This window comes from Elaeis guineensis, chromosome 6 (genome assembly GCF_000442705.2).
Source record: "Elaeis guineensis isolate ETL-2024a chromosome 6, EG11, whole genome shotgun sequence".
Classification (NCBI taxonomy): domain Eukaryota; kingdom Viridiplantae; phylum Streptophyta; class Magnoliopsida; order Arecales; family Arecaceae; genus Elaeis; species Elaeis guineensis.
Window position 1 is genome coordinate 127,239,247 of NC_025998.2, and position 21,607 is coordinate 127,260,853.

Consider the following 21,607-nt stretch of genomic DNA (forward strand, 5'->3'; position numbering starts at 1 on the left):
TTTCAAGGGCGAACACTACTGCTAGTAGCTCTTTTTCTATTGTGGTGTAGTTTAATTGGGCATCGAAAAGAGTCTTGCTAGCATAATAGATCACATGTGGCTCCTTATTGATTTTTTGGCCTAAGACGGCACCTATTGCAAAGTCAGAGGCATCACACATAATCTCAAATGGAATGGACCAGTCAGGGGGTTTTATTATGGGTGATGTTGTTAGGGCTGTTCGTAATATGTTGAATGCTTTCAAACAGTCTTCGTCAAAGATAAATGGTGTGTCCTTGGCCAACAGATTGCACAGGGGTCTTGAAATCTTGCTAAAGTCTTTGATGAAGCATCTATAAAATCCTGCATGACCTAAGAAGGATCGTATTTGTCGGACCGAAGTAGGGGGTGGTAGTTTTAAAATGACCTCAACTTTGGCTTTATCTACCTCGATCCCTCTTTCAGAAATAATATGTCCTAATACAATTTCTTTCCACATCATGAAATGGCTCTTTTCCCAACTTAAAACCAAATTTGTCTCTATACATCGTTGAAAAACTTTGGTTAGGTTCTGAAGACAATTATCAAAGGTAGAGCCAAATACTGAAAAATCATCCATAAAGACCTTTAGAAATTTATCGACCATATCAGAAAAGATGACCAAAATGCACCATTGAAAAGTGGCTGGTGCATTGTAGAGACCGAATGGCATACGTCTAAATGCAAATGTTCCATAAGGGCATGTAAAGGTAGTCTTTTCTTGATCAGCAGGAAATACCAGAATCTGGTTATATCCCGAATATCCATTTAAAAAATAGAAGAAACTTTGTCCTGCTAGCCGTTCTAAAATTTGGTCAAGAAAAGGCAAAGAAAAATGATCTTTCCTAGTAACGGCATTCGGCTTTCGGTAGTCCACACATACTCGCCAACCAGTTGTTGCATGAGTAGGAATTAACTCACCCTCATCATTCTCTGTTACGGTAATACCTGACTTCTTAGGTACTACTTGGATTGGACTAACCCACTGGCTATCTGAAATTGGGTAGATAATTCCAGCATCTAACCATTTCACTACTTCCTTTTTCATGACTTTCCGCATATTTGGATTCAATCTTCGTTGCATGTCCCTATGTGGTTTTGCCTCAACCTCGTAGTGAATATGATGCATGCAAACAGAAGGATCTATACCCTTCAAATCGGCAATTGACCACCCTATAGCCTCTTTATGCTTTTTGAGTACCCCGACAAGTTTGTCTTCCTGGTCGTTGGTTAGGTCAGACGCAATGATCACTGGAAGGGTATCATTGGATCCAAGAAATGAATATTTCAATGTGGCAGGAAGAGGCTTTAGCTCTAGAGTAGGTGGTGCTTCTAAGGATGGTACTAGAGGGCCTGATTGAATTGGTAATTGCTCGTACTTTACAGTCCAAGGGTGATTGGTGCTAAAATTGAGAGGTTCTAGCAAAGCATGTATTTCTTCAGTGTATCCATCAATATCAAAATTATCCATTCCAAAATGTGTTAGGCATGCCTATAAAGGATCTGAGTTGAGCAAGGCAGGGCTTTATCTTCTATAACTTCCTCTAACAAGTTGATCTCATTATGGTCGTACACAGGTGGTCCCAAAGATACATTGAAAATATTCAACCTTAGCTTCTTATTTTCGAAAGATACATCCATAACTCCGGTCCTACAATTTATACAAGCATTAGCGGTTGCTAAGAAGGATCTACCTAGGATGATTGGTATTTGGTTGGGGTTGCTGCCAGATTCCATATCCAGCACAAGAAAGTCAACAGGAAAGTAAAATTCATCTACTTTCACCAATACGTCTTTCAGCATTCCACGGGGTATCTTAATGGATCGGTCTACTAGTTGTAAGCTCACTGTCATGGGTTTTAACTCTCCAAATCCAAATAGGTCATATACAGAGCTTGGGAGAAGGTTGACACTTGCACCTAAATCTAATAATGCCTTCTTAATCGTGAGGTTCCCTATGACACAAAAAATAATTTGGGTACCTGGATCTTTCAGTTTGGGTGGGGCAATTTGCTAGAAAACTGAGCTGGCCTGCTCAGTTAGGTGGATTTTTCTTGGTATTTGTGCCTTTGATTTTCATTTCTGTGTACACAGGTCCTTTAGAAATTTGGCATAGGTCGGAACTTGCTTAATGGCATCAAGAAGAGGTAAGTTTATCTGGACCTGTTTAAACAGTTTCAACATTTCATTCATTTTTATACCCTTCTTATCAAGAGGCAGAGAGGATTCTAAAGCACTGAAAAATGGAGCTTTAGGTGCAGGTGCTGGGTTAACAGGTTCTTTCCTCTCTTCAGATTTCTTCTTTTCTGTTGTAGTTGGAATTGATTGCTTTTGTTGTTGGATTGCTTCAGGTTGATTTAAGATTTTTTCACTTCTAAGGGTCATGATCGATTTGGCATGTTCGGAAAAAGTTTCAAGATCAATGGAGCTTTCAGCCATGTACTGACCTTTTGGGTTATTAATAGGCTGACTAGGTAATTTGCCTTCTTCCCTCCTACTGAAAGCTGTTGCTAGCTGACCTATCTGGGTCTCTAGCTTTGCTATTGATTGCGTATGGGAGTGAAGAAGTTGGGTATTCATTTCTAGTCCTTTAAGTGCTTGCAGTACCTTTTTTTCGAAAGCCGAGCTATGAGTACTCGGAGTGGGTTGAGGAGGGTTCTAGTATTGTGACTGGGATGGATGCCTAAAAGTTACATCCGGGTAACCTGATCTTTGTTGCACCGGAGGAACCACTAGTTGTGATTTCCATGAGAAATTCGGATGGTTTCTCCATCCCGGATTGTACGTACTACAATAGGGGTTGTTCCCTGGTCTATGAGTAGTTTGGGCTTGATGGACTTGTTCTTGTACATGTTCAGAAAACTGTGGTGCAACCGGACAATCATTCACACAATGAGTGGGGCTCGAACACAATGCACATATATCTTGTATCTGACGGGATGGAGAAGGTGATTGTCCCATACTTAATAATCGATCTAACTTTTGGGACAATTCATCTACCTTATGATGGATATCTATGGCATTTCCTACTTCATATATTCTATCTCTCTTTGGGTTTAACATGGGTTTATCTCTAATAGAGGCAGACATATGATGTAATAAATTTTCACTTAAAATTTCAAACAGTTGCCATGCCTCATCCTCACTTTTCAGCATGAATGTCCCACCGCATGATGCATCGACCATTTGTCGATGTCTTTCAGATAGCCCATCATAAAAATATTGGATTAACTGCCACTTGGGTACAGCATGGTGGGGATATTTTCTAATAAGGTCCTTTAATCTCTCCCATGTTTCATGAAATATTTCTCCATCTAATTGGGAAAAATTAGTTATGGCTTTCCTTATTTGATTAGTTTTTCCTATGGAAAAATATTTCTTGAGAAACTCTCCTTGCAACTGGTCCCAGGTTGATATAGTCATGGAATCCAAAGTATGTAGCCAGTATTTGACTTTGTCCTTAAGTGAGAAAGGGAATAATTTTAACCTAAGAGCATCATCGGAGAAGTTGTGAATTTTGACAGTTGAGCATATCTCAAGAAATTCTTCAAGATGTTTATAAGGGTCCTCATTACTAAGTCCATAAAATGAAGGTAACATTTGGATTATACTGGACTTAATTTCATATTGAGTGGCCTCCACAGGGAGCACTTGAATACAAGGAGAGTAGGTATATGTGGAAGGAGTAAAGTATTCCTTCAATTGCCTGGGTGGATCATTCTCCTGATTTCGATCCATATTTTTACGTTTGTTAGCTCTAAAAGTTCTTTCTATTTCTGGATCAAAAGGTTGGATTTCTGATCGTAATGATCTACGGCCAAGCATACACCTTACAATTATACTTTAGAGTAAACACAAAAAATTTTAGTTTATATATATATATATTTATAATAAAGTGAGAAAAGAGTGAAAAAAATCTAAAGAGAAGAACCAAAGAATTTTAAATCTATGAAAAAAAAAAATTAGTTAATATTTAGATGTTAATTGCAATCAACTTAAACAAGTATAGATTCTCTATCCTAAGGTTAACTTAGATCTAGACAGCTCCTAACTTTCAAGACCGCCTTTGAGCACTCCAAGCTCAAGACTGACTAACTGACTTGGCCAGGTAAGCATAAGATGTGGGAGGTTTCCTGCTCGTTGCTTTCCTTAGACACCAACTGAGTTGGCCAGATCAGTCAACGGAACCAATTGAAAACCACTTTCTTTAACCACTTGTCTTAGACACCGAGCAATTAACCAATCTGCACTCGGTTCAACTCTAGAGCTTTCTTATCCTATTGAGCTCGAAATTCTTAGGGGTCAACATCTAATTAATTTTAGATTAAGGTCTAGGTTATGCAAATGCAAGGGAGTGATTTGTGGGCCAAAGAAGGGTGATCAAATCTTCATCTTATCTGATTAATGGATTATTGCCCTTAAGATTAATTATGGAGATGAGATGCAAAGAAACAAGGTGTCCAATCAAGTTAGAAATTTTTATATTTGAGGTTACGCTATTTTAGTTAAGTATTATGAAATGTCAGTGGCTTTTTTTTAATTTAATTCAACCGTGTCAAGGTCCCCGGCAAGGGTGTCAAAATTTGATGCGTAGTCGTTGATAGTACCAAAAATAACTCTACTCACTACGTAGGTAGGATGAGTCGAGATCGTATCCTCAGGGACCTTGGGCTAAGTTGAGATTATAAAATAAAAGAAAGAAGCATTATTTTTAATTTAAAAAATAAATTATCTTAAAATTGATGTAATTAAAAAATAAAGAGCTCGAGAGTTTTAAATTAATTTTGCACTAGCAGAGTAGTATCTCTTTTTTAATTAAATAGATATGATTAATCTTAGTAAAAATATCCATCTTTTCTCGACACACTCCGTACTCGTAGATCACGGCGTGTCTCCAGAAAGTATTAGGTAAACAACTCTTCTTTTCTCGGCACGCCCCATACCCGTAGATCACGGTGCGTCTTCGAAAAGTAAAAGTTGTTCCTAATATTAATCTAACAGGAAAGCATAAATAAAACCATATGAAAGAGAGCAAATAAAGAACTCATGATGATTTAAATAAAAAGCATAATTTTTATTGCATATAAAGAAATATAAAAAAATTTAGAACAATAAACCCGCTCTGTGTCGTTACAAAATTTCTTTTCCACTCCCGAGACTGCTAGCCTAGCTGCTCATGAAGTAGTTCCTTTCTATTCCTCTATGCAAGGCTCTAGAAGAATTTCTGGGCTCCCCCTCCAATGGGAGTACAAAAGTCTTTTTATAGGTGTTAGGAGGGAGGAGTTTGACATGGTTTTCTGATGTGGAACTAAAGAAAATGCTAAGGACTAAAAGATCATGAACAGATAAAGAAAATATAAATCCTTCCTCTTAAAGTATTTCTAAATATTAATTTTTCGTCTGTCCGCCAGCAAAAACTCCCCGCGAACCCGCCTTTCGCGCACCCGCCTGCCTTTTTACAAAAAGAAACTTTTGTTTCTTTAAAACGACATCTATATCTTTTGGGTTTCTTACATAGTATCTTCATTTTCTATAATACCGTATGCATCCTTCTTTTATTTAAATTTTATTTTAAGTCTAATTTTCTTCAAACTTGAATCTTTTTGATCTATGAATCGGACTCTTTGTATCGACGATCATCTTTCCTGTAAAACATAAAAAGAAGTATCAAATTTTTAACAAATAAAATAAATTAAATATAATTTTCTACTTTAAATGACTTAAATTAAGTGTTTATCAATATAGTATGCTACAATGCCATGTTATTTAAGAAATTTGGCAAAAGATTCAGGATTACAATTAGATTTATTATATCTACCGTAGTATTCACCACTCCTATCAGATCTCACAATCTTAATTTTTCTATCTAATTAATTTTTTAATCTAGCTTATACACCTAAAAGATTTCTAAAGCTTCAGACTTTTCATGCAACAAAAAAATATAACCATAACGCACTACAAGAAATTTGACTATTAAAATAGCTAATCATCATTACTAATAGTCATTTTGCCATCGCTAATACTATTAGCGATGGTGCCCCGTCATTAGTTGGTGGTCGGAACAACCCTAGTTGGTGGTCAGAATAACTCTAGTCGCTAATTATCACTTTTAGCTGTCACTAATAACAACTATTAGCAATGATATTTATGACGACTAAATTTTATTACTATTTATTTTTATATTTTTAAATTAATTTTAAAAAAATTTAAAAAAATTAACGACTGTAATTTTGTTGCTAACGTTGTTGTTAATAACTATTAGCGATGGCTAACGCCATCGCTAGTACTATTGGTAATAGTTAATTTTATTTTTATAAAAAAATTATAATTATATTTTTTAAAATTTATTTTAATTAATTACAATCAATTATAATTCTTAACACCTGTTATAATTAAAATTTAAAGATAATATGATAATCAAAAAAAAAAAACTAATTATATTATATTAAAAATATAAATTATATAATTTTACAAGCAGTATCAATAAAAAATACAATACATCAAAATAAAAAAAAATCAGATCTAATCCTCCTAATCCTCCTGCTCCTCTCTAGCAGCTGGTAGATGAGAGCTAGATGTCCCAGCATCTTGAAACAAAAAAAAATAAAATATTATTAATAAGTTTCGATACGGAGGCATAACTTTCGATACGGAGGTGTATCTTTTGATATACTCTTTCGATTCTCAAACAGATTATTCTTACATATTTTATTCAATGATACGGAGCTATAGACACCTTCGGTCTATCAATTAGATGGTTAGATTGAATTTTTAGCCCTTAAATCTCCTTCTCTGGCTCAAGCTTAAATATGTGAAGCTTCTAAATATAAAACTTAAAACAAGTAAAAGGGTTTACTAATAGAATTATCTGATGTGATGGTTGGGACAATGAGTCCAGCAGGTCATACAGCTGTGGATCCTGGAGAATCCACATGATCGTATCACGGACGGTATCTCGAAAGCTCTGAGATCACTGGCTCAGAAGCCTTTGCACGACTTCCTCTATGTGTGCATCACTCCAAGTCTGGGACATCGAGGCCTCTGAGGGTGTCGAAGTGTATCGAGCTACTGGAGAATCGAAACTGTGGCTGAAGCCTATGACTCGGATCCTACTCAACCCTTCGGTGACCCTGAGCCATCCCTCAAGGTCAAAGAGGGGCTGAGTGGACAGGTCATCGCTGTGCCGTGCAACGACATACTCTGCATAATCCGCTTACACAGTTCAAAAATACATTAGTTCTAATGTACATATTAGATCCTGTAACAACTTAATAAATACAGTTTAAAATTCTTACCGTGATTTGTCATGACCTACAATCTAAGTAATCACCAATCCTCCTAAACTGGTGGTGGCCTCCCACAACCGTAGCTGGCATGGTGGATGGCTCAGCTGTCGTGTCTATAATAAGTAAATAATAAAATTAAATTAATTAAAGTATACATATAAGAGTTTTTATAGTTCTAGTGAAAAATTTTAGTATAGATTTCTTACCAACCTATCGACCATAATATGTGTGTCGATGAAGTCATCTGTATGTCTGATCAGATCTTACTGGATGGCCTGATTCTGTGGATCCTCTATCGTCTACTAGAGTACTCTTCACTGCTCCACTAATCGTAGAGAGCCTCCAGTTCGATGGTGACTAAAAATCAAAATACTCGATGGCGGACTGTCTAAGGCTACGTAGCCCATCTCGGAACCTACGTGCGATCACCTACTCGAAGATTCGATAGCTAGCCTCCTCATCCTGAGGAGTCTTGAATCGATAATATCCTTGCTAGTAGAAGTAACCGTGTATTAATAAATAGAATGCAAACCTATAGCGAATTTAAAAATTAAATATTTCTGACGTATCAGGAACATCTCCCAGACTACATCACGAGGCCCCAACGACCAACTTGAGAACTCATTCATCGGCCCCAGCATTAATCGTCAGATGATCTTGATAACCACACGACGCATGAAGGTCTCTCTAAATGTGCTAAAAAATTAATTTTAAATAATAAATGTTAGTCTTTAAAATGGCTAAATTTTAAATAAATTCAGTGAAGATATAATATAATACTTATGAGCGGCTCTGAATGTGGACAAGCTCTCTATCCTTCGATCGAGTCGGAGGTGCCGTGAGCCGCACGGGTCCTCAACTAGGCTACTAACTCTGAGAGTCAGACTCTGCTCCATGTGAGTGTGGGGTCACTGATGATCCCACGTTGTCCGAATTTGAGAATATCAAGATACTATAAAGAATGTTATATTCGATAATAAAAGATAAAATAACATAAAAAAAATATCTTAAGTATTAGAGTGCCACAGACTATGCGAGTTGGCTGCATGAGAGCTCTCTCCTTGACTGTGATGGCTCCAACCTTTGAAAGACACAGTCTATAATTTTTGAAAATAAAAATAACTATATATCATATTGGATCAACTGTATATCAGAATAAAATAACTATATATCATATGTATTTAACTGTATATCATGATATCTTAACTTTGTACCACACTCATAAAAGTAACGTGATATTTTGTATGCTTGGAGTAGGGATACCTTAACTTTGTACCATGTTCATAAAAGTAGGCCAATACATTATCATGTACTGCTTGATGAGAATCATTTTTCTGTTGATACATTACAGATGCTAATTAATAATCCTACATAATATTTGATCTTTCTGATGGAGGATCGATATTGGTTGGCGGCTCTAGGGATAGATCTGCTGCAGATCAAGGACAACATTAAAGAAGTTATATATAGGCAGTAATACAAGATTTAATTATACAATTATGGATGACTATGTCAGATTTAAAATAACATATTTTGTTGGCCAATAATCCAATGGTCTATAACTAAGTTAATTGAAACTGAAAAACTATTGTAATTGAAAAAAAAAGGCACGGATTTGCCATTGAAAAATAAGGCATTGCAAGTTCCTCTACACCTTTAATCATAAGGTGGCTGCAAGTAGTTGTATGTAATGTAACAGACCATCCAAGCTTGCCCTACAACTACAACAACAAGAACAAAAATGCATCACCTCCATCGATCTCTCTTTAGACTCTTGAGATGCATCTCACATAGGCAGTCATCATAGCCTTTTCGAGTTCCCGACCATCTCTCCCAGCCCCCCACCCCTACCCAAGCCCAGTCTGAAAATAATAAACTAAAAACTTAAAAATAATACTTTTAACCATGAGGTGGCTATAAGAGAACAACAAAGTAAATAAGGGAAAGAGGAAAAGAAGAAGGCTCAGATCTGCCATTGAAAAATAAGGCATTGCAAGTTCCTCTGCATTTTTAACCATGAGGTGGCTATAAGTGGTTGTCGTGATATAATAGACCATCCAAGCTTACCCTGCAACTATAACAACAAGAACAAAAATGCATCACCTCCATCGATCCCTCTCTAGGCTCTTTAGGTGTATATCACACAGGCAGTCATTATAGGCTCTTCTAGCCCCCGGCCGCCTCCCCGAGCCCCCCACCCCTACTAGAGCCCAGCTCAAAAACTAGGCGTAGAATTTTTTTTTCAAAAAATAAAATAAAAACTTAAAAATAGTACTTAAATCAGAGAACAACAAAGTAAACAAGAGAAAAAAAAGGAAAAAGGCTCAGATTTGCCATTGAAAAATAGGGCATTGCAAGTTCTTCTACACCTTTAACCATAAGGTGGCTGCAAGAAGTTGTCTGCGATGTAACAGACCATCTAAGCTTGTCCTGCAACTACAACAACAAGAATAGAAATGCAACACCTCCATCGATATCTATTTAGACTCTTTAGGCGCATCTCGTACAGGCAGTCATCATAGCCTCTCAAGCCTTTGACCACCTCCCCGAGCCCTCCATCCCTTCTTGAGGTCTGAGTGTGCAGGGCATGCCCTAGGCTCATATTTGGAATGCTATCCGACACTTTTCCTCGATCCGAATGCTCTGCATGCCGAGACCCAAGTCTCATACTTTTAATTAATTAATTAGTTAGTTTTTTAATATCTAATTATACTTAATTAACATAATTTAAATATAAAAATTTAACTTTTAGTGATAGCATTAGCCATTGCTAATACCGTCGCTAATACTCATAACAGAAGGTGGGCTGGTGCGTAGGGACTGAGGTGCGAGCTAGCGAGCAGGAACTGAGGTGCAAGGGGACGACTAGGGGATGGGATGCCAGCTCGGAGATGCAGCTGCGGAGATGAGGGCATGGGGATGGGGCTGCAGGAAGGCGGTGTGTGTTCAGGCCGCAGGGTCGGGCCGGCAGGGCAGGGGCTGCAGGGTCGGGCCGACGGGACAGGGGGTGGTAGGGCAGGGGCTATGGGGTCGAGCTGGCGGGGCCGAAGTAGCAAGGTCGGGGCCAGCGGGGTCGAGGCGGCCATGGGCATGGCCGAAGCCCAGGCTCAGGGCCGCGGGACATCGGAGCATAGGGAGGGAGGAACCACCATGTGGCTCGAGGCCGCAGGGTTGGGCCGATGGGGCAAGGGCCGTAGGATTGGGGCCACGAGTTGGGGGCGGTGGGGGAGGGGCCGCGGGGTTGAGTTGGTGAGGTCGGGATCGACGAGGTCAGGGCGGCCGCGGGCATGGTTGAAGCACGGGCTTTGGGCTGTAGGACATCAGAGCGCAGGGAGGGGGGAACCACTGAGAAGGAGGTGCTGGGGAGGGTGGAACTACTAGGAAGGAGGCGTTGGTGAGGGGGAAAAAAATCATGCGGGCTTGGGGCTGCGGGATGTCAGAGCGCACGGGGGAGAACCGTTGGGAAGGAGGCACCATGGAGTTCGCTGGGAAGGAGGCACCGATGAGGGGAGGAACTGTCGGGAAGGAGGAGGCACCGATGAGGGGGGAATCGTGGGAAGGGGAGGGGATGAGGCGCAGGAGAGAATTTTTTTCTCTAGTGGACTGAAGGGTGTATTTTAGGGACTATTAGTGATGGTAAAGTTGCCCATCGCTAATACCGTCAGTAAAGGTATTAGCGATGGTACTTCCATCACTAAAACTAAGTCACCATCGCTAATATTTTTATTAGAAAAAATATTTTTTATAATTTTTTAAATAAATTTTTTTCAAAATTATTAATGACAACAAAGCTTATTGTCTCTAATACCGTCGGTAAAGATATTAGTGACGACAATCTTCCATCGCTAAAAATTAATAGCCGTCACTAATACTTTTATCAAGAAAAAATATTTTTCATAATTTTTAAATAATTTTTTTTTAAATTATTAATGACAATAAATTTTTCTATCTCTAATAGCCATCGATAATTAATTAATTTAATTATAATTATAATCAAATTTTAAAAAAATTTAAATTTATTAGCTTCGACTAATTTTTTGGGTCATTTTTTTGATGGTTAAAGATTATTATTCGTGACAGCTTAGTTTTCCATCGCTAATACTTCAAATTCTTATAGTGACGTGAGAAATCATCAATAAAGATGATGAAATATCTTTGCCCTCTAAAATAAGAAGAAAAATAGCCACAAATGTCGGTATATATCAATTCTAAGTGTCTTTAACTTCTAGTGGCATATCTTTTATGATTTTTAATTTATTTTTTTTGATATAATCTATGCACATATTAAAATCACTAAAATTTAGATTTGGTTAAATATCTTTCTTAACCAATCCTGTCATTTTTTCTTTTGATATGTGACCTAATCGCTTATGCCATAATATTGAAGAACTCTTATTCATAATACCATATTTCATTCTAATATTGACATTCAAAATAAGTAAAGATTGTGTAAAAGAAGAATCCAAATTTATTTTATATAATCTATTACACAATATTCCAGTACCAACCAAAATAAAATCTTTCATTAATTTAAAACCTAAATTTATAAAAGTAAATGAAAAACCTTCTAAATTAAGTTTTGATAAAGAAACTAAAATTTTAAATACTGAAGGAATATAAAAAATATCATGTAAATCTAATTAAAATTCAGTATCTATAATAAGTCTATAAGTACCGACTGAAATGATCTTGGACTTCATTCGGTTCTCCATAAAGATCCATCGCTCTTTGTCATTTGGCTTCTAACTTGAAAAGAATCCCTCCAATGAATTGAAAATATGAATTACGGCATGCGAAGCAATCCATCGGTATTAGAAGAAATATCAATAAAATTAGTTTCAAAACAAACAAGTGATAAAAGAATGTCTTTCTTTTCGAATCATTTTCTTCTTTTTTTATAATCCTTCTGGATATGTCCCTCCTTGTTACAAAAAATATATTTTAATTTGTGAGAACTTTTCTTTGATGGATTGCTGGATCCTTTATTTCTTTTTTTTGCTTTTTTTCTTTTAGGACACTCCTATGAAACTACATGAATAATTGGGATCTCTTCTTATTTCAATCTCTTTTCCTCTTGCACACATTGGGAGATGCGTTCTTTCATTGACCATGATTCTTTATGTGTGTTGTAGTAAATTTTAAATTAGATAAACTGGGATGGAAGAGAATTAAGAATAAATTGGATAAGAAAGTTTTCAGATACTGTCATTCTCAAGTCATTCAATTTTTCAGCTATATCAAATATTTTCATAATATATTTTCATATTTTAAAAAATTTATTATATTTTATAGAGGTTAACTTGTTCATTAGGGTACCAGCTAAGATTTTACTAGATTTAGTAAATTACTGTCCTACAGAGAAAATATATCTAGAGGTCAATTCGTTATCAAGAACGGATCTCCTAATGTCTCTCGCTATAGAACTCTTAATAATCATGAAAGATAATCTATTAGAATGCTCTCACTTTTCATATAATTTTTTCTAATTAGAAAAACTAGTGGGAGTAAGTGGATCAAGCTGAGGCTTATGAATAGCCAAATCTAAGTTTAAGCATCCTAGGACAATAAGAAGCTGCTCGTGCCAATTAAGATCATTAGATCCATTCCATGTTAGATAGATGCAACGAGAGTGAAGCAGGGGTCATAATTGTAAATGAAAGAACATGCTCACAATTACGATTATAATGTAGATTCCATAACATAATTCTGCTAATAATACTTATTATGCAACTATAAAATCTTTTTGGATAAGAATCATAGTGTATAATAAGTGTCATAACTAATTTAATTACAAATCTAAACATAATAATCAATGCCAAAGCATGCACTACATAAATCATAAATATAAAAATTTTTATAATCAATAATAATATGAAATATGCAAGCAAGAATAATAATTATGGCATGAATACATAATTTATATTTAAACTGTGATCTATCATATTAGTTATACTTTCAATGGTTTAACAAACTACAATTACAAAAATCTGAGATTATTCTCACCTTTGGGTGTAGAACTCTCCATCTTTATAAAATTCAAGTTAGTCAACCTATTATTGTCAATTTTGTATCTGATTATAGTTACCTTTGGATCAACTATAACAGATACACAGAAAAGACCATTAGTCCTCACTGACTCAGATACCCAAGATCTATAAAGTGCTCCGAGCCCTTTGAGGCTATGTGAAAACATACTTGAACATTGCAATAGTGAGCAAAATTATTATATAAATAATATATAAATTATTTAAATATTTTATCATTATGAGGTATTGAATCAAAATATTTTTCAAATCATTATGAGTCCAACGGTTCAAAAATCGCTCAAATTGGATAAAAAATGAGAAGTTACAGTAATTTTACTAAAAACTTTAATGATAGAGGACTTAACCATAAGTTCGAGATAAATAAGGAGGTTTTTTGTAAAACAGCTACCTTAAAGTGAACTGTCAGAAAACTGTAGGGACCTTTCTGTAATAATGTATTCCTCAGGGGGTTATTTGCAAAATTGTTTAAATAATCTTCAAGTATTAGGTTTGGGTTTGATTCGAAATTTAATGGGTTAAATCCAAAAATTCAAAAATCTGATAGGCCATTATGGGATCGGATCCTAATGGATTTGGATTTGGATCCATTTAAGATCCGAAATCCAAATCCCAATCTTCTTCCTGTTCAACCCAATTGGAAGAGAGATTTCTCCTTCATCACATGGGCAGCCGAGCGACTGCCCCTAGCCACCCCGATCGTCGAAGGAGCTAATAGAGAGGGCAGCGAAAGACCCACTGCCACGGTAGAAGCCATGGTTCTCGTGGCCACAAGGAGACACCGTGTGTGGCGGCGGCTCCCACTATCGTCATCGCTGGGGAGCTACCCAGTACCCACCACAGCATTCCACCAACGTCACCGGCATGGCAGCGACAGTGGCCACTGTGCCATTCATCGGATGGCATGGGTCGGCCTATACGGTCGGCTGCAAAAACCTTTCCTTTTTTTCTTAATTTCAAAAAATTAAAAAAATCATAATTCAATTTCCTAAATCTTAATTAATTTTAAAAAATATAAAACTTTGATTTTAATTTTTTTAAAAATAAGCCAACATTTGTCGAAAATTTTTTTACATAAACACGAAGCATAAAACCGAGGCTCTGATACCACATGTTAGATAATTTTAAACTTTTATGCCTTGATCGTGCTCCAATATTCATGCAAAAATCAACAATCATAAATAGATCATATTTTGCATCATCACTTATCCAATATGATGATCCCATAGCCCGCAGGATGTTTGATCTTCTTCCATAAGATATTTAATCTTCTCTCTCCTCACCCTCTTCCTTAATATGGACGATCGATAGGAATCGTTCATGCCTTTTTGAAAGTTGGAGAAAGGGACAAGACCACCTCTATTTATACCTGCACTTACCTTGTCCCATCAAAAGACTCACTCTTAATTAAAGTCAAACTTTCAGTCTAAATCTTATTAAGAATAGATCTCTTTAATTAATTGGGCTCACTGTAATTGATTTAATATATGTGGTTGACCCAAAGAGTTAAATATGATTAAGTGATAATTAGGGCACCACATGTTAGGAGTCAAATCTAGCAAGATGTACCATAATTACAGCCAGAAGAAAGTGGTAGAAAATACATAATGGAAAAGAAAAGGTAATATAACCCTGTAACAAAACTTGGGCCAATAGTAGCAACGTAAGAAAGCAAACAAAAAGTGGCCTAACAGCAGAAAATAGAGATGAATGCAACGTGACCGAAGATAACCATCCAGAGTGAAAATATGCAGTTAACATTAGAAATTCATAGTCGCACAGATCTACCGACAACAGTAGTAAAAGCCATATGTGGGAACAAGAGTATAGTTGAGATGTAAGCATCTGCTAGCAGACCAATTGAAAGAGAAGCCAAGAAGCTGATATCTAGTCAGATGGCACAGTGAATGAAAAATAGATACTATTATGGTGTAGAAGAGATGGTATGTATTATTAGTCCCATATTGATTGTGAGTCAAGAGAGACTGATTTATATAGGAAGGACCATCCATTCCATACGAGACACCTTTTGAAAGACAAAATCGCAAGGTTTATGGGTTAGAGCGGACAATACCTCGCATACTGAGCCATGAGCCCGTGACTGCAACAGTAATGCGCCAAGAAGGAGACCACCCCTATGACCGCGGGACTCCTCCCATTGTATTTTTTTTTGACTGGAGAGCTATGTTATAGTGTAGGAGGAAGGATATCATTAGACCCATATTGATTGTGTGTCAAAATATCTCTAGCTTAGCCCTTGACTGCAACAAATACCAACATAAAAGACTCCCACTAATGTTGAGATCTGGTGCAGATGAAGCCAAAGTGAACAGTCCTTAGCAAAGTAAACAATGTAGCAATAAAACTATCCTATTGTAGTTGTAGCTGATACAGTCGATAACCATCCAAAGTGAAAATATGCAGTTAACATTAGAAATTCATAGTCGCACAGATCCACCGACAACAGTAGTAAAAGCCATATGTGGGAACAAGAGTATAGCAGAGATGTAAGCACCTACTGGCAGACAAGTTGAAAGAGAAGCCAAGAAGCTGATATCCAATTAGATAGCACAGTGAATGAAGAATAGATACTATTATGGTGTAGAAGAAAATGTATCATTAGTCCCATATTGACTGTGAGTCAAGGAAGATTGATTTATATAGGAAGGACCATCCATTCTATTTAAGACACTTTTTGAAGGGCAAAATCATAAGACCCATGTGCTACAGTAGATAATACCTCATATGCCAAACCATGTGCCCTTGGCCGCAACAGTAGTACATCAGGAAGGGGACCACCCCTATGACTGTAGGACTCCTCGCATTGTATTTTTCAGGGAGCTGTGTTATAATGTAGGAGAAAGGATATTATTAGACCCACATTGGTTGTGGGTCAAAAGCCTTTGGCTTAGCTCTTGACTGCAGCAGATACCAACATAAAAGACTCCCACTAATGTTGAGATATGATGCAGATAAAGCCAAAGTGAACAGTCCTTAGCAAAGTAAGCAATGTAGCAATAAAACTGTCCCATTGGAGCTGCAGCTGATACAGTAAAGAAGCAGCAGCCCAAGTGGAAATGTGAAATAGTAGCATGTGAAACTCATCATATTAGCTACAACTGCAGCCTATTAACATAAGACTGATGAAACACCCAGATTTCATAAAAGGATAATAAACCCAAATTGACATGAATCAGTAGCAGAAGGATTGAAACCGTGTGCTTCATGGATTGCCTGAAAGCCGATGATAATATATGGCACAGTATGTGCAGCAGGATTTTGACAATAGAAGCAGCAGATGAAACATGAGAATTCCTATGAATGTGATATCCCCAACATTGTAGAAGGAGAACCCTGGATTAATTTGGACAATATGAACTGAGGAGGAGATGAACAAACACTGGCAGATAGGACAGTGCAAAGCAGGAAAGGAGGAAACATTGGTGGAAAAAATATTGGTAGATGAGACGTTCAAGATGAGAGATGAAGCTGTATGCAAAACGTATCAAGAATGAGAAAGGGTATAAAAATAGAAGAGACAAGAAAAGCCAAGAGAGATGATGAGGTAAGGCAGCTAAATGAAGAGGAAAGAAGTGAACGAGTGAAATGCAGTAAATAAGCAAGGAACAAGGGCAAGAAAGATGAGTATGAAGGGAGGAATTAGTGAATGATTTGAAAAGAGGAAGTAATAGAAGCAGAAAGAACAGTTGGGTAGATGGCAGAAATTTTAGAAAAAAAAGTCAGAACTTGCTTTCCACCTGATGCTACTCCCTCTTTTCTATTTTCAATTCTTACAACAACTGATACCACTCCCTCTTTACTTTTTCATTTGCCTAGCTCTCCTTCTGCCAAGAATTGCATTTCACCTTCATTTTTTCCCCATCTACTTTTCGTAATTTTATATTTCCTATAACTCCCAGTTCTTTTTTTGTATTTCCTACTTCCACTACTTCCTCTTTTGTACATTCGTTTTTAAGTCCTCATTCCACTGCTCCCTCTTCTGCACTCACCTTTTTCCTTAGTAAGTGGACTATATGAATACAGTAGAGCAAGAAGATCGCCCAAAGATAATGCCATACGAGAGCTTGTTGTAGAAGTGGCCTCAGTAACAAAGGTAGACAAATCTGAGTATAGATAATCACCTTCTTGCAAGGCTCTAGCGGCCAAGTGATCAGCCAGTTGATTACCTTCTCGATATGTATGTGACACTCTAAAGCTTGAAGAAGCTTGATGCCACTTCCATTGATCTTTAAGTACAGGAATGAACATGCAATTAAATTTAGAAGGGCAAAGATTTCAAGTTATGACCATAGATGAATCGTCTTCCAACTAGATTTGAGAATCATGAAGTTGGTGCAGAGCAGTTTGTGTGAGAATTCATACAGACATATATTTAGTTCCATATTTATTATTCATAGAAAAGATCTTGAGTACTTATATAGGACCAAGAAAGCCAAATAATATTTTTTGGCTAGCTTTTTTAGATGTAGTCTTGGATTGTTACAAATGGCATCAAAGCTGACCCAGTCCATAGGCTGTGGAATAGGGGATACTGTAGCACGGATTCATTGGATTGACCACAAACTGATTGTGGTATTTATAAATGAATATATGGATTTGGACTCTTAAAATAGCGAGGATGTCAGAGCTTAAATAAGGGGATTATATGAGAATTCGTGCGGAAGTATATTTAGTCCCACATTGGTTATTTGCTAAGAATATTTGGGTACTCATACAAGATCAAAAAATTCAAATAATATCTTTTGGCTAGTCTTTTTAGGTGAGATCCCAGGCTGTTACAAATGATATTAGAGCCGACTCAACTCATAGTCTATATGGACTTAGGGATACTATTCATTAGAATGATCATGGGTTAATCGTGGTTTTTGTGAATAAATGTATAGATTTAGATCCTTAGCCTAGGGAGAATGCTAGCGCTTAAACGAGAAGAGTATGTAAGGATCCGTACGAGCATGTATTTAGTCCTATATTGATTATTCGCTGAAAAAATCTTGGATATTTATATAGGACCAAAAAATTCAAATAATATCATTCGATTAGTCTTTTTGCATGAAGTCCTAGATTGTTACAATATGAACCCTCAACCAAGCTGCAACAAGTTCTGCAAAAGGTACAAAAGAATGATCAAGACACCTACCACCAGCTAGGATGATGGTACCATAGTGATTTCTAATAACAAACTAAATAGGAGCTTTGTCTTGGGTAACAGAAGCATCAAACTTGACTTTGAAAACTCTATAGGGAGGACGTAGCCACAAAACCAAATTACTTGGATAGAAAAAGCATTGCTGCTGATGAAGACCACCTCAGTACCTAGATGGAGTATCTATGTTGTCTTCTATTGGATAATTCAAACCATTAGGCAAGACTAGAGCTTTATGTACGAGCGAGCTTCGTAAAGGAGTTAGCAGCATTACTAAATAGACTATCATACATGCTTGCCAAAACAACCGAGGTGCAAATGCTACTAAGGGATTGCCTATAGAGAGGTGGCTATGTGATTACATGTAATCTTACAATCCTACAATCTTGCAATAAGATAATTTCAGGACCAAAATATCTCCATCAAAATAAATCAAAATAAATTATGGATAATCTCAGTTGGTGAAAAAAGAAAAGAAAACATAATGGATGATATCACGAAAAATGGTTGGTCTCAAAATTAAGTTATCCCTAGAAAATAGATAATAATCAATAAGAAAGGATGAGGGTACTTTAAAAAAATTAGCTTATATTCCATGTAATCTAAATTATATACCAAACACTGCAATATAGAATTTTTATAATTTTATAACAACATTACTGCACATACCAAATACTGCAATACAAGATTTTCTATAATTTTATCAGGTAATCACATTCTCTCTGCAATCACATTACCATAGCAACATTCCTTATATAATGCACCAAACGCTACCTAAAGCTTTTTGAACCTGCTAAATTGTAGTATTTGAGTATAATCTATTATAGCTGGCAATGACAAAGGAAAAAGTTTTAAATGGTACATGTGACTAAGATTCCTCTAGCAATCCACAGCAAAAGAGCAAGAAATGATGCAATGCTTTGCATTTTCAGCTATTCCTGGGCACAAGTCACAAGTTATATGTTACTGATAAATTATACCATAATCCACAAGCAAAGCTTTACAAGGAAGTCTATCCTAGATGAGCTGCCACCATGAAAAACTTTGAATTTTGGATTTGGGGGGGGGGAGGGGTGGTGTGCGGGGGAAGGGAACTTCGGAATCCAAATAAAATTTGATTGAACGTTATGCAATTAAAACCTAGGTAAGAAGATAGACATACACATTACCATAGCAACATTCCTTATGTAATGCACCAAACGCCATCTAAAGCTTTTTGAACCTACTAAATTGTAGTATTTGAGTATAATCTATTATAGCTGGCAATGACAAAGGAAAAAGTTTTAAATGGTACATGTGACTAAGATTCATCTAGCAATCCACAGCAAAAGAACAGGAAATGATGCAATGCTTTGCATTTCCAGCTATTCCTGGGCACAAGTCACAAGTTATATGTTACTGATAAATTATACCATAATCCACAAGCAAAGCTTTATAAGGAAGTCTATCCTAGATGAGCTGCCACCATGAAAAACTTTGAATTTTGGTTTTTCAGGGGGGGGGGGGGGTGTGCTGGGGAAGGGAACTTCGGAATCCAAATAAAATTTGATTGGACGTTATGCAATTAAAACTTAGGTAAGAAGATAGACATACCATGTAGCGGCAATATGATTAAGTTTAGTGGGTGTGCCAAACAATCTAATCAACCCAAAGGCCATAAGAGATAGGAATAGAAAAAAAAATGCAATGAAGGATCATGAGAAAATAAGAGAGAAAGATAATATGATCCTCCCAGTTTTATTAACCCTATATGGATATCAGGGTTGAAAACAGATCAAAAATAGATCAGATACTAATATATTCATATCTATATTTATTTTATTTAATGAATGTAATAGAGATATGAATATTAATCAGATGCAAATATATATATATATATAGATAGACTAGGATCCGATTGACCGGATCCCAGCTTCCATCCGGTCGGATCCTCTTTCATTAGATCGGCGCTCATCTCCAAGTCAGATGTTGGGCAAACGAAAGATTTCTCCCATCCATTAGCTGACTTGGCATTGCTAAAAAAATAAAAAGAGATGCGACGGGGTGAGAGCGTACATTGACTGTGATGCGATGTCAACCCATGCGCGCCCTCTGCTGTCTCTTCAAATATCTATCCCGCACTCTCATCCCTCTCCCAAACCCTCTTCTCCCCCTTATACTTCTGTCTCTCTCCCTCAAACCCTCTTCTCCCCTCTCCCATTCAAAACCCCAATCAACCCAATACCCCCATAGCCGGCTCTTCCCCAACCGTCAACTTTGATCTTCTTCTTCTCTCTGTCCCTCCCTCTCTCTCAACTCTTGCTGAGTGCTGCAGTTGGCTATTCCCCAACCTCCAATGCCCCAACCCCAAGTTCTTCAACCCCATCCGTCGCTAGCTCTTTGTCAACTTGCACCTACTGCCAGCTTCAATCAACTGGATCCTGCTGCCTCCACCCACCGTCGGCTGTTCCCCAACCCCCACCCGATAGCTGCAAACCATATTATTCCCTAACCTCCATCCACTGTCTCCTCCCATGGCTGGCTCTTCCCCAAAATCCAACTCTCACCCTCCAATCCCATCTGCCACCAGCCTACATTGCCCCCAACTGACGTCGCCAATAGGCTCGAGTGCTCCCAATCGTCGCTGCCACCACCCGGTTCCACCCCCAACTATCGTCAGCAGCACCCACCACCACCTTCCTTAACCGTCACCGCTAGCATCTGCTGTCGCTCCTAACTGGCACTGCTACAACTCACTGTCTACCTAATTGGTGTCGCCACCACCCGCCATCGCCCCCATGTACAGCCAGGGTGAGCATATTCTTACCACTTTTCACTTTCTAGTCATAAATTTTCAGAGAGCTGTATGAATGTTATAGAATTATATTAATATTTTTAATTTTTAATTTATGTAGTAAATAAATTATAACTGATTTTCATTGATTTTTATAGATGGTTTGTTCGAAGTCCTTTTTGAGTGAAGAGAGGAGCTCTCGAAAGAGAGCTCTCCCCCGATTGATAAATTGTCGCTGCTATCTGCGGTGATACGTGGACTTCATCTAGGGTATTCGGGAGATATTGATGGATGCCCACAAAAGATTGATGCAGCAAACATT

The 21,607-nt window shown here is 37.3% G+C and overlaps 1 non-coding gene across 1 annotated transcript; it reads left to right on the forward strand.

Moving 5' to 3' along the window:
• The first annotated feature begins 3,263 nt into the window (after nt 1–3,263).
• On the forward strand, nt 3,264–3,369 carry LOC140858878 (small nucleolar RNA R71). The gene has a single exon (XR_012142283.1). It is a non-coding gene; the product is annotated as a small nucleolar RNA R71 (small nucleolar RNA).
• Nucleotides 3,370–21,607: the final 18,238 nt, after the last annotated feature.